This window comes from Trachinotus anak, unplaced genomic scaffold, assembly GCF_046630095.1.
Source record: "Trachinotus anak isolate AG129_WGS33_773 ecotype Australia unplaced genomic scaffold, CSIRO_AGI_Tana_v1 ptg000013l, whole genome shotgun sequence".
NCBI classification, from domain to species: domain Eukaryota; kingdom Metazoa; phylum Chordata; class Actinopteri; order Carangiformes; family Carangidae; genus Trachinotus; species Trachinotus anak.
The window spans coordinates 24,456,082-24,470,193 of NW_027273864.1; the positions used below are offsets into that span (position 1 = coordinate 24,456,082).

Here is a 14,112-nt window from a genome sequence, read left to right on the forward strand (position 1 = left end):
ATTGTTTTGCCCGCAGTTACACGATGATGTTATGTCTTGCTCCTCTTTTGTGACAGCCGATATGTCACCTCCCTGCTGGGTGTGGGTGGTTTCTTCGGAACTTGTATAAACACTTTTGCCTTCCAACATGGTCAGACAACAAGTATAACCTGACTTTGACTGTGGCACAAGTAGAGAAAGGTTACAAAGTAAAGTAAGTCTTAAATGTCTAGCTAAAGCTTGGTAACATTAGCCAATGTAAACTACTGGTCATACCAGACCGGGTAAGGCTGTAGTAGCAGTAATGAGTGAAGCAAAGATTCGTGTTTTAATGCCCACTTTTCATTAGTGAGAGAACAAAGCTGCTATTTCTTCCATACAGAAGTCACAAAGTTGCACTTTAATGTAAAACACACATTGACTCAAAATATTCCTCTTTTTATTCTTCCAGTATTTCTTATCTTTATATCTGCAATGACCAGTCTGTAATTTTAATCATCAGTCCTCCTCCCTCATCTGCTGAGGTCAAAGGAAAATTCGGAGTGTTACCAAATGCACACTTCCCACATCACAGTGAAACGGGCACGGCAAGTTAAAGCCAGGCTGCGTGGAATCAGAAATTGTTGATGCAGATGATGACGTCATGTTTGATTGCGACACACCCTGTGATTCACACTCCAAAGTAAAAGGACATTGAATGAGCCTGTTCTTGTTTACTGTTGATATAGCAACACACGCTGCTATGAATATATCATTACCCACTTGCCAGGACTGGCTTCTTGCGCACACCAGATAAAAATAAGGTCATGGGTGGTGGTAGAGATTTCTAACCCTTTCAAGGCGAGCCATTCAGTATTTTAAGCTTTTACCATTTTTAAGCTTAGATTGAATTCGACAACTATTCACTCTGTTTGAAAAGATCAGCAGGTTGGGGGGAGTCACTAGAAGGCTGTGGTGGATGGCACAAGGCTGCTTAACAGCTGCTAGGGCACTGTTAATCTCTTATAAGAGTAAATGTCCAAGGAGGATTTGAAAAGCTTGAAGGAGACTCTTCTGTTTGTGGTGGTTCAACAGTGTGGAACGATGCAAAGAGTGACGACAGATCGGTAATTAATAGCTCAAACAGAGCCAGCAAAGGGTAAACATAACAAAAATAGAAGTAGGCCTATGACTTGGCCAGTACGGTGACTAAACTGCTCATTTACACATATGTTTATATCCAAAGAAAATATATCTCCATGAACACAAGGAGCAAATGACGGCTGGTGAACGGGCACGTTTTCATGTCACAATGCAGTCAAACTTCGAAATGTACGAAAACATAAAATCATTTCTTACAAAAAACAGAATGGGAATATAACACACTTTGTAAGTCTGTGCAGTCACTTCCCTGAGAGCAAACAGCATTTATATGGCCAGGTGCACACAAACAGAAGTTAAATAAGCTTAAAATAAACTGCTGAGTACAACATTCATACTCACCGAAAACCATGGCCAAATTTATCCTCATATAAATGCAGTGTATGCTTCCACATTAAGATTCATGTAGAATCTTAATGTATTAGAGCCAGACTACCTACTTTCTTTTCCTGTTAACCTTGACATTGTGGGTTAATCATTTTTAAACTTAATTACAAATTTTCAATCATTTATTCAAAAGCAAAACTTTATTAACATGTATGCCACCATGTGACATGTGGAGGGTAACAGGGTGGACACTGACAGGCTTGATGCTTTAGGCTAATATTGGCCCTCATTCGCCATCCAGTTTCCATGCAATGGAGCATGAGCAAATCAGGCAGGCATGGATTAAAAGATTACATGCTATAATTAAATTAAATTTAAAGCTCAAAAACTGAGAAGAATTGCCTCTGCTCCGGGGCCGAACAAGTGACAGGTTATAATTAGAAATGGTTCAGATGTAAAAAGTCTGTCTCTCTTCCTTAAACCCGAACTGAGTGTCACAGTGATGACAATCAAAGAACACAAAAACTGAACTTCAGCATAATTCAAATAACTAGCATTTAATATTGATTGACACAAGGGATTTATTTTTCATATTTCTATCAAAAAAAGCTAATAACACTAAAAGGATTCAGCCCAAAACAATGAGACTTCATTAAAAAAAAAAAAAAAAAACACTGCACAACTGAAAGTAAAACCAGATTTATTTTATTAATGGAAACACAGTATGAAGGTCTTTTAATTAAGAGGAAATTTTGCACTTTTTAAATATTTCAATCTTAGGAAAAACTCCATCCCACAATTCCATTCTGCACTAGGCAGACTCATAAGCTCTGAACAACTCAAGGATTCCACCTCACTTCATAGGCTTGGATGATAGCATGGGCCGCAGCTCAATGCTGCCATCTTCAGGCGCTTTGAGGGAACTGATCATGCAGCAGCTGGAACTAAACCTTTGTTGATCGTCCCTCCACATTGTAACCGATTTCAAATGGTGCTAGACATGATGGAAACTCTGAACACCAGAGGAAAACGGTCAGCCTTGGTGAGGGTGGGGAGGGGGGGGGTCAGGTGGGCAAAACACTGAACTTTGACACTGTTTTCTTCTGATCAGTGGAACATGAGCTGTATGGAGAACTGGTCGAGAGAACAAATGGACACAACGGTGTTTTTTTAAATCCCTAAATCTGATCAGTTGACTTAATTTATCACAAATCTGGAACAGTTTTCTAAAATATAGATGCAAACATTGCTTCCCAACTGCAGTCCTAAACCTTCTGGCAACTTAGTGAATAAAGCTGCTCACCGTCGGCTCTCCTGAAGTCAGTTCCTGCTCAAGAACACCGATTTCAAATGGTGCTAGATGGGATTTTATACTCTAAGACACCATCTGAAACCAGTTTCCTGGGGAGGATGCCTTGAAGAAAAACCACTGGAATTCCCATCCCACCTGAAATTAGAAAAAAAAACAAAAAACATTAGTATCATCACTTTTGCACATAGTTTTTATGATTGATGTCAATGATGTGGATGAAGAAAATCAGACCTGAGACTCACTCATTATCAGATAATGACAATGACATGAATCAACATACTGAATACATTTTACCAAGTAAATTATTCTAATACAATCAATAAAAGAAGCTCACCCTACCCTGAAAAGAGATGGTAATTGCTCTCACTATCACTATGTGCGTAGTTAATTGTATAACCTCTTCCTTTTTGTTCTCGCAAAGGAAAACCAATTCCAGCTCTTTAGGGCACATATTGTATCTGTTGTTCCCATGGCCATTTGATCGGGAGAACTCTGATTTCTTAGTCAGACTAAATAAAACCCTCTTTTGCCTGTGGAAAATTCTGCAGTTTGTTTGAAACACTGCCTTTCAAGTTTTGTTGAAATTTTATAAAAGCATGTATGATTACCATCGTATCGACTTTTATTTACTGTGAAACAGAATACCCACCTGTTTTTATCACACGCACTGGGAAGTGAAATCTTTACACATACTAGATTTTACTCACTACAAAACGAATACTTTCAAATCTTGACACTGCTAAGTGTGAGATATTTCCCATGGTCCGTGTTTGAGCTGATGCTGTACAACATGGGGTTTCTCGCTCTTTCCAAAGAGAGAGACAGAAAAAGAACCCAGGCCTCTAGAAGATGCAGACTGTTTGCTGGCACCAAGACAAATGAGAAGAACCACTGAGTCACGGCCAGCACATCTAAGAATGACACAGCAGCAGATGACCAGGATCTCAGTATAAGACAGGGTACGGCAGCAGACTGGCACCAGAGATGAACCCCAACAAAAACTGTCTATGAATCATACTGTGGAAAAATAGATCTCTGCCGCTCCCTGTAGACTTCATTGTAATGCACAATAGGATACTGTTTCCTCTCCTGGGTCTGCCTCAGGCATCCAGTCCCGCTCCTGGTCCAAGTGGGGTTGACTGTGTAGCAAGATGAAAAAAACAGGTCCTGGAATAGGTAAGGATTCATTAGTATGAACCCCTGTTGTCCATCCCTATGAGGCGTGCAGCACAGTATATCGATAGGGACGCACATTTGAGGCTTTCGCTGACACTATTACCGTTCTCATTTTCTTCTGAAATGACAACACAATACTGAGACAATTAATGTGGAAAACTCACTGAAATCTATTTGTAGGTCTGGCATTAAAAGGCTGGCATTATCCTGCCTTGTCAGTGTCACAGACGCTGTTGTCCTGTTGACGGGAAAAGGTGACGTAGCAACTAATCCAAAACCTTCATGTGTCTTTCGGGGACAATTTCCCTGTCTGTCACTCCCTAATCCTCTTCACTGGCAGTTTACTGTCTTGGCTTCTGAAACAAAAGCGCTTGTTGTACTATGCATTTTCCCTGCTGATAATCAAATTTGGGCATCTATGACAGCCATCATTGTTTTATGGATGTGTAGTTTGACCCAAACAAGGGCTTAAAATATTCTCAATTTCGACAAGCACTCCCAGTATTTACATGAGCACAGTGTCAGCATCGAGAGTGTAGTCTGAAGGCCGCAACCCTGCTTTCATCTGTCTTCTTCTTGTTCTTGCTTTCCTGACTCCTCCCATATAACAGTGCTATTCGTGAACTCTGTATCGACCTCTCTCTTGCTCCCTTGTTCTTTTTTACTACAAGCTCTTTTCGCTGTCTGTTGTGTGTGTGCTGTGGCTGCTTTCTGCATCGGAGCAGTTTTTTTCTGCCGAGTCACCTGACCATCTACTGCTTGTTAAAGGCGCATCAGCCCCTTTCAAAACCAAAACAAAGGCAAATTGCGCAAGCACTGGTTTAATTACTAGCGACATGAAACTGTGTCTGTCCACCCTCAGCAGCAAATTGCAAGAACAGATGCTTAATAGTCAACAATGCAAATGATTCTTTAATCATAAACAAGCAAATCAAATGTTTCTTATTGAAGAGAATGGCAGCATAAACTATCCCTGTGGCTTTCATAAATTAAATATCAATTACAATAACAAATCCCAGGGCAGGGCAGACTGTTATTGGCTAAAGTGTGTCACAGGGAGAGCCACTGGGTTGGGTCACATTAGAGTAGGTGACGTAAAGGGAACACTGAATGCCTGTGCGTGTGTGACATTGTGTGTGCGTAACAGTCGGGGGGTGGGGTTGTGTGCATGTGTGCACGTGTAAACAGGGTAGGTGGTTAATCCTCTTACAGATTAGAGGTCCTAATTTATCAGGAGTGAGAGGGGCAAACTCATCGGGGTAATGTGTTTTTTAACCATCTCTCAACATTTGTTCAATAAAGGAAAACTACAGAATATATATCTACATATATATATATATAGCGCAAAAATCTAGGCATATTCATCATATTGTATGCTGTATATATTACTATAGATATATTAACAATAAACTTGGATATATTTATATATGTGGGTTGTGATTACCTACAAAACTCACATATCAGTGGAATTATACAGGAATCACATGACACTTGAGTGGACCAGTCAAAGCCAAAGGTGGCATTTCCTGTTGATATCGCCTGTACAGACTCTGTCCTGAAAGTACCAATTGTGTTTGGATTGTTTAATAGCTTGGATAACTCCATCTGTGTTGCATCATTTTCTCTTCAGTGCAGCAAAATTTTAAAGTGTTTAGAGATGTGAGAGCCCTAACGCGCCCAGCTGAGCGCTTTGAACACTTTGTTTATCTGTGTCGGCCGTACGATGGGTGGAAACAGAAGAGTTGATTTACACTTTGTCACTCTCTCCTGGCTCCCACTCGGGCTGTTGGGAAATATGAGATGACTTGCTGACAACAGGAGGGACTTTATGAGTTAGATAACTAGAGATAAAGGCGTACATAAAGGTTTGAAATGTGGCTAAAGGTGTCTCTGTGAAAGCAAATCGGGTTTCCAGAAAGAGAGAGAAAACCTGGCAGGCATTCCCCATTGATTAAAAGTAATTTTGGATGAAAAAAAACTTAGGCACCAATAAGATGTCTCACTATTTCATCCTCCTCATATGCGCTGTCTATCTTAAATAAATATTTATCTGAGGTAATAAATACGTCTGCATAAAGTAAAATAAGGCCGTAAAGTGACGTCTCTTTTGGGCTTCAGCACAGCAGCTTACAGTAGTTTTTTTTTTTCCTTTTTGTAGCAGTTTAGGTGCCTCGCTGCTAGTGATACCTGCGAATGAATGCTGCCTCACACTTGTCTATTAATACATCATCATCTAGCGAGGCCAGCAGTGCTCTGAGTTTAATTTTAGCACTGTCATCTCTCGGCTCTGTGCCACCTCCTATTCTATAATTTGTGCGTAGGAGGGATCTGTTTAAAAAGGCAGTGGGTCGCTCACCATTTCCCTCTGAAGGGTTTTGAAGGCTACAGGTGATGCTGGCCCCCTGCTGTAAACACCCCCATAAGTAGTTTCACATCCGCCTTTCCTCTTGCGTCTTTTAAAAGTGCTTGTTTGCTGCATTTAGTTTTGGCCCAGCAGTGTCTGCTGAATTCATTCACTAGACTAAAAGCGAGGATTGTGGTTTTTTTTTTTTTTTTCAGAACGCAATAACACAATTATTTAGAAATCCTCCAAGAACTCTTAATAAAACTAGGTTGAAAGCATCGAATTTAGCCCACTTGCACTGGGCTCCTCTGTTTGTTTGACTCAAGAGGGAGCGGAGCGCCCCTCCCTGAAAGAATCGCAGAATAACTATTGAGGTCACGTTTCCTTGTCTGTGAAAGTGGGTCACTTGTTCTAATGGTCAGCCTCAGAAGACATGGTAAACATTTTGACTGCAAAGGACATGATAATCCCAGTCAGTAAAAATGTGCAGAGCAGATTGTTTGACTTATATTTTCAAAATAATGTAAATAAGCACAAGGTAGTTCCTGCTGTACGGTCAGACTAGACACTCTTTCCGTGATCAGTGATCACCTTTACCTGCTTGTTTCAAAACTACTAATGACGTTCCCTCAAGAGTCAAGTTTCTATTCAGTACACATAATTAAATTTCTAAAGCTCCCCTTCCTCCCCCTCCTCTTCTTGCTCTCTCTCTCTCTCTCTCTCTCGCTCTTCAATTTCCTTGCCAGCAGTTTAGCAACTCATGAGGTCTACTGCTGATTCACCCATTGACCGAACAAATCCACTTGTCATGAAGGAGTTTGCTCCTCCTGTGCGCCTCATTTTCACCTCAGAAGCTCTGCGATGGGAGGGAGCACTTCAATCTCTTGTCCTTCTGGCAGGTAAGCAGTAGGAGGCACCACACCCACCTTCCTTCACCAGGATCATTAGGAAGGTATGAGAGGCCGGCAGCCTCGGTGTCAACAGCAACAGTGTCGTCACATCAGGCGTGTCAGTGTCCAACTGTGCTCTCACAGGTGTGCATTACAAGCTCTAGCTCTAAGGGAGACAAATCTGCCAAATGGCAACAACAACAACAACAACAACAACAACAGGAATACCAAACTACAACTCAGTTACTGAGAACTCAGGGCTTTGTGAAATTTTCTTGAGATACATAATCACTTTATTTTTGTCAAAGCCATCAATACAAAATGGGGTGAAACAGCCCCCACAGGAAAAAAAAAAAAAAAAGTAAAAAATAGTGATTGTGAGAAATACCTGTAGGCTATGTTAAAATCCCCTCACAGCAGACGATATTAAGAATTATATTGCTCAATAGCACCTCCTATGTTTGGGAAGTAGAGCTTGTTTTCATCGTATCAAGTGCGCACTAAAGAGCCAGATTACTATTAAGGACCTCCTGGGATCTCTGTGACGCAGCAAATGTTGTTTGACACCTGAAACACAAAACAAGCTGCGTCACCATTGTGTTGCTCACTTGGTGCTAAAGTTTTTATTTCCTCTGAAATAACAGAAATTATAGAGCAACCCCCCCCCCGTGCGTCAATTTGTGACCATGTTTGAAAAGTGTTCAGATTTTCATAAAAATTGCCGGCAGATTTTTGACACCACCGGGGGGAAAAGAAGACGATGAAGTGTTAAATGATCGTGCCAACATGAACTGCGTAACGTCGTCGCCTTCCACAACAGGATTACGCACTATCCATCTCTTGCGCAGCATCCTATTCCGAGCTCTTCCTTCACACGCCATCCCTGCCGAATCCACGCTTTGTTTACATCCTCATTTTAACATCAGAATCGGGCTCAACTCAAGTTTCGGACCGAGCACAGCCACGCTTTCATGCCGTCGCAGCATGTTCGACCATCACAGCGGAAATTCCCACTGGATTTCATGTGGTTTTTTCGGTCCTTCTCGCTGACGCAGTTTAATTTACCTGTTGTCACGTCGATGATGAAACACTCATGATTACAAAAAGTGTTGACAACGTTTTTTCATCGTCAAGCCCCTGCGTACTTTGTGATTGAGAATACGGGACTTTTGTTTTCTTTATTTAGGCGTATTCTCCACACTTTTACAACAGCGCCTCTGGGCTTTTATTCTTACCTTTTCACTCAGCACTTGAGTGATTATGAACTACATAGTGGTATTCTCTACGCAACATGCGCAGCATTATGTCGCTCTCGCCCCATAATAACATAAATAACTTACGTGTTTATCCCAAGCCTGTTCTCCTCCCGTGCCGAAGGAGTCTCATCTGTTTCCCGGCCGGTGCCACTCAGACCCGGTCCTCGGTCAACAGTCAGTCCACTAGGTTTCCGTTTCAGCCTTACTGTCGCTATTAGAAATCTCGGTGCGTACGTTTATCACAGTGTATCCCTCTAACGATTTTCCATAGCGCAACACGGGAACCCCGCCCCTGACACTCCCCCGGTCGCTGGTTGGTCGGGCGGCTGGGGAGCCTTTCCTCATCGCCAGAATCACATGTGGCTGACGCATGTTTACAAACATCGGTGAGGTCACATGGTAATGGGCGCCGTTTTACCGTAAACTACCTCCCATTGACGCAGCTACCAGATGTCGTGCCTAGGGCCCATTACTCTTTTTTCAGCAGTATGAAAAAAAAAAATTAGATAAACATTTTTATTTACAAGGACACAGACAGCTCATTCCACCGCGGGTCAGTATGGATACACAGGGGCTATTATATAGTGGCACATATTCTCTACACATAGGTCTATAACTGTGGGCTCTTCTAATTGTGTCTTGACCAGTTGGTTTCCAGCAATTACCAAGTACGTCTGACACAAAAAGTGTATGTATGTATTTTTCTATGTGAAGCAGGTCTGCTGCATACTTTTACCTACATATGCCAAACACAAATCCTACAAATAGGAGAGATGGGAAAAAGCACAAATCACTTTTGGTTATATTGCTCACAACCCAAAGGGGATCACTGATAATTGCTTTACTTTGAATGGGTCAAAAGGAAGAAAGGTTTAGAGCCACTCTCATTTAGAGCAGCTGTAGAGTTTGAATTAGATAAAAGTAAAAACATAATTAGCATATTCCTAATTGGTCATAAAAGTCCTCTGTTTTTAATATTTACTTCTGACTTCCTGTTGTAGCCAGTGGTAATTTTTAGATGTCACAGTATCCCCATAACATCCTAGGACAGGACGTTCTTTGGTCATATACTTATTTCTAGTATCCCCAGTTCTAAATGATTACTTATTTTATTTATTTGTAAGGGTCTTTTGGTAATCTATTGATCCAACAATTTGTGCAATGACAAGACAAAAATAAATAAAATATCACCCACATTGCAATGCCATTTTTCTTACAACAGATGGCAATGTAACACTCAAAATTGGCTTGGTAGAAAGATTTAGCAGTAGATTTATTTTGAATATTTTTTTTTATCTCACCATATATATGGGTAGATTATAATGCGACTGAAGTGACATTATAGACCTTCAGTATTTTATGTATGTCATAGCCTACTCATGTCGAATTAAAAAAGACTCAAAATAGGCTATTGCATTTCGTCCTATGGCCAAGATCAGGATAAGAACCGTCTCTGAGGGGGCACTAAGGGGCCTGTGGAGACGTGACATTTTGCTGACTCATTTTCTGACTTAATAAACCATTTAAAGATGCAACACCAGACACAAAAACAAGTAAAGACAACACCATCCGAAGTATTTGGGGCTACGTGATGCTATTTTGCTTTGGCATACACAACCCTCACCCCGGTGTTAAGCAGTCAATCGAGAAGTTTCTGTAAATCGTGTCTCACTGCTTTACGTGACTGTAAATTACGGTAACTGAGGTGACTCACTGCTCCGCTTTACTGTCCTTTACGGTAATCGGGACGTTACGTCACTCACGAAAACGCGGATGACATAACGTCCCTGCTGAGACCAAAATAAAAGAAACCTCAGTTTTCACGGCGCTTGTGCTCGTCTGTTTGGATACACAAGTCTTTCAAGTGAGTAGACGTATGTTTTAACTGGTGCCTTGTGAAAACACCTGAAAACACAGATCTTTACGACACGGCTATAAACTGTCTTAATTTGGTTGGGTTGAAATGCAAAAAAAAAACAAAAAAAAAACAAAAACACAAAAACAGAAAAAGCTTGCATCTCTTTTAACAGTCGCCAATCATAAACATGAATCACATTGATGCGTTTGATTTTGCGGTGCTCCTCAATATAGCATGGCCTCCCTAAAACTTATCAGGGAAACCTTAGGCCCTGTGGCTGTTTACTATCAACCTAATAGTTGAAATGGCCAAGGACCCCCAGTAGGTGGAGATACAGTATCAGCTACTGTGCTTTGCTGCAAACACAGTTAGCACACAGGTCAAGTTTGCTTCAACCAAATCAAAATCTTCATAGGTTATTTTTCCATGCAGTCAAACTGCTGCTGATTCATTTCTTTATTGCAGTGTACTTATGAGCAGTTAATTCAATGAGATGATTGTGCTACTTTATATCTCTGCCCCGTATAAGGACACTGTATTGCATTTCTCACCCTTCTTCTTACCTACATACAAATATTTGAAAGCTGTTGTTACTAGTTTTCAGGTTCTGGTTTTACTCACAAAATGCTGACTACCTGACTATTACTGACCTTGGGTACTTGTGTTTTTAAGACCTGCATATATTTTGTTACCAATATGTCTACACCTTTACTTAAGAAATATCTTTAATGCAGGACTTTTACTTTTCTCAAATCACTTTACCAGAGTACAGGATCTGAATACTTTAATACCACCGCTGCTTACAGATGAGGCTGTCTGGCTAAGTTTAGAAAGTCTGGGATTGTTTGAGAGATGCATCTGATCATTTCCATCGAGAAGTGTTTGCTGTGGCTGTGGCTCAGGTGGTGAAGTGGGTCAGCCATTAATCATAAGGTTAATGGTGTTAAAAATGGTGGGTCCTGCTTAATCACATGTTTAAGTTTCCTTAAGCAAGGCACTGAACTCCAAATTGCTCAAGCTTTGTCTCTCTGTGGGAAAATATTCATGCCAAATAAATGGAGAAATAACTGCACAAGAAGGACTGTGAAACATGGAGACTATTAGTAATCCAGGTTTTGTGACAAGTGAGAGATTTAATGTTACTTTAAAGTCACTGACATTTCGCATATTGGGATGTTTGTTGCTTTAGGAGTGATCTTCAGTGATAGAGTGAGGCCTTGTCCGGAGTCATTGCCAAGCTGCTGTCAGCAAACACCACAGTGACCTTTGCACCTACTCAGCTTTACAGCAGCTGTACAGTGGAAGCCTCTACCCCAGTGGGCTTGGTAAGTGAACCATTACAGCAGGCATGTATAGGCTGTCAGAGTGGAACAACAAGGGTTGAAAAAGGTCACATCAGCTACTGTGACAGCAGTGGTTAATTTGCAGGGGCTGCACCAACTACACACACACACACATACATGCAGAGTCAGGCTTCTCACACATCAAATACTCCCTCTCCAGATAATCCACACGCAGAATGACAGGCGACCTTGTGACCATGTGTTGTGTGTCTGAATCTTCACGGCCATCGGGAGCCCCTAGGTCATTGCCTCTTTGTCTCAAAATACTCGCTGGCACTAGCAGTGGACCATTACTGACAGTAACAACAGCAATTCTTTGTTGTTGGTAGTTTGCTGCTAAGATACAGATTTGACACCAGCATTATTTTTCATTTGTGATAGTAAATCAGACTAGTACGATACTGTTGACTATTAATTTCAAACTGGAAACGTCCCATGTTTTGTCAACCCATCCGTCTATCATTTAGTGTTTATAATCTTTCCTTTACTCATTGTTTCTTAAAAGTTTGTTTTCATGACTATTTCACATATTAGTAAACTGAAACAATTAAATATGTCGTTGGAAAGATATGTACACAACAAGACTGATAAGCAGGCATCGTCCCAGAATCAAACTATTTAATTATGGTATTTATGTTAAACAATTCAACAGTAACATGCGTAACATAGGAGTTATACAGTTGAATTAAAACCACATCACAGTAGTTTTAGCTCTTAATGTCTTTGTAAAAACATGAATATATATCAGTATCAGCTCAAGCATAGATTATAGCACACATCATTTTCTAAGGGCTCAGGGAAATAAGTATTTTATTTGTGCTCTATCTTTTCCTCACATTTACTTCATACTAGTGGGAAATACTAGCATACCCTCATAGCACAAGAACGTTTTCTAACATCTTGGAAAGAAAACATACACAAAACAGCTAACATATGTTTTTTTAGATATATCATCTGTCATACATTTACTAACATGGGCAGTGTGTATGTTACATTTTAGGAAGTTCTTGAGTATTTTGATTGCAGACAAAGTTGAATTTGTGCAAACAGTCCTGGCTTTCCCAGTGCTGTCCCTTCACTGAGAGGGCCCCACAGTAGCGACTCCTGTCAGGGCACTGTGGTGTCTTCCCTTGACTCCAGGCCTGGTACTCCATTTTGTCCCCATCCACCCACAGCCAGCTGCCTGCCAGATAGCGCAGGCCGGTCCACACGTGATCTGTCTGGGCTTCCCTGCTAGTCTGCAGGGTTTTAGTCAGAGCAGATTCAGAGGTCAGGCTGACCAGGTCACCATCCTGGCTGTGACACTGCTCCATCGCCTCTTCCCACGTCTTGTTTTCCTTCACCAAAACCAGGCTGCTCTGAAAACAGTAGAAATGGAAAGTGTCCAACTCACAGTTCCTTCCATGCCAGCCGTGTTTGTATTGTGCCACACATCTGTTGTCATAACCTGTGTTATGCAGTCTTGACCAGTTGTGGAACGATGCAGTTTTCCCTCCCGACCACCTCCAAATATCATTGGCATCTTTGTAGAGACCAATCCAGGCATCAGGATTTCCTTTTAGCTCCGCACTTGTGAAGAGTTCTTCCTCTTCCTTGTGGCTTGTGATTGAAGACAGGTCAGTGTAGTGCTCTCTGCAATACTTTCTGGCCTCTTCCCAATTCATTTTTATGGGGACATAAATATTCCAGCCAAAGAAGGTGCAGAGGACCACCTTGAAGAGACCTGTGAGAATGAGAAACCTGAGAGCACTGTTCTTCATGTTGAGTTGATGTTGAGTTTCCCCTCTGTGGGTAATTATGTCAACTCATCAAGGGTCTTTAAGACACTTGAAGGAGCAGCAAACACCCAATCACAGTGCATCCAAGGCTGTTATGAAAATACACAGGAAAGCATACACAGGCGTAATGATACAAATTGAGGACATTCAAATGTTCTCAAATTAGGCTTAATGGGAAGTATCAACTGACAGTTGTCTGAATTTTGTTGCCAAATATTCATGACATTCACAGACGCCTGCTGTATCCATGTAGACCAGATGATGGTTAAGACACCAGATATCCATTCAAAACTAGTGTATTTTTCTGTTGCTCTGCATATGAAATCTTGGGATGTTTTACTTGCTTGAGGTTATAAAATTGGAGCAGTGGAATTCTATGAACTTCTCAGACAATATAATTAAGATTTGCAAAAGCTTTAAAATAATATTGAATGAACATTGAGCTCTTGAAATTGACAGTATTTAAAATTGCGTGTGTTTTGTTGGGAGTGTCTCTCCCCTCATTACTCCAGTGATTTCACTGAAGCACATCGCTAATGGTGTGTTTTGAATAGAACATTTGCTTTTTCACTATGAACATTCAAACTACGGCCTTTAGCTCTGTGGGCTATTTTCTGCTATGTCTTAGTCAAAATATTGATTTGCATTTAAATAGAAAGCATGACTGAAAACCTTCGTGTGCCAGTGTTAAATTGCATTATTCCCTTAA

The 14,112-nt window shown here is 41.0% G+C and overlaps 1 long non-coding RNA gene across 3 annotated transcripts in view; it reads left to right on the forward strand.

Annotated features, from left to right (window-relative positions):
- The first annotated feature begins 9,772 nt into the window (after positions 1-9,772).
- The window catches only part of LOC139630020 (uncharacterized), a 110,596-nt gene continuing 106,256 nt past the window's right edge, over positions 9,773-14,112 (forward strand). For 2 of the 3 annotated variants that reach the window (XR_011693090.1, XR_011693089.1), the window contains exons 1-2: positions 9,773-10,288; positions 11,472-11,607. This is a non-coding gene — a long non-coding RNA (uncharacterized lncRNA). The remainder of the gene's footprint in view (positions 10,289-11,471; positions 11,608-14,112) is intronic. The other variant, XR_011693091.1, reaches the window with a different exon arrangement.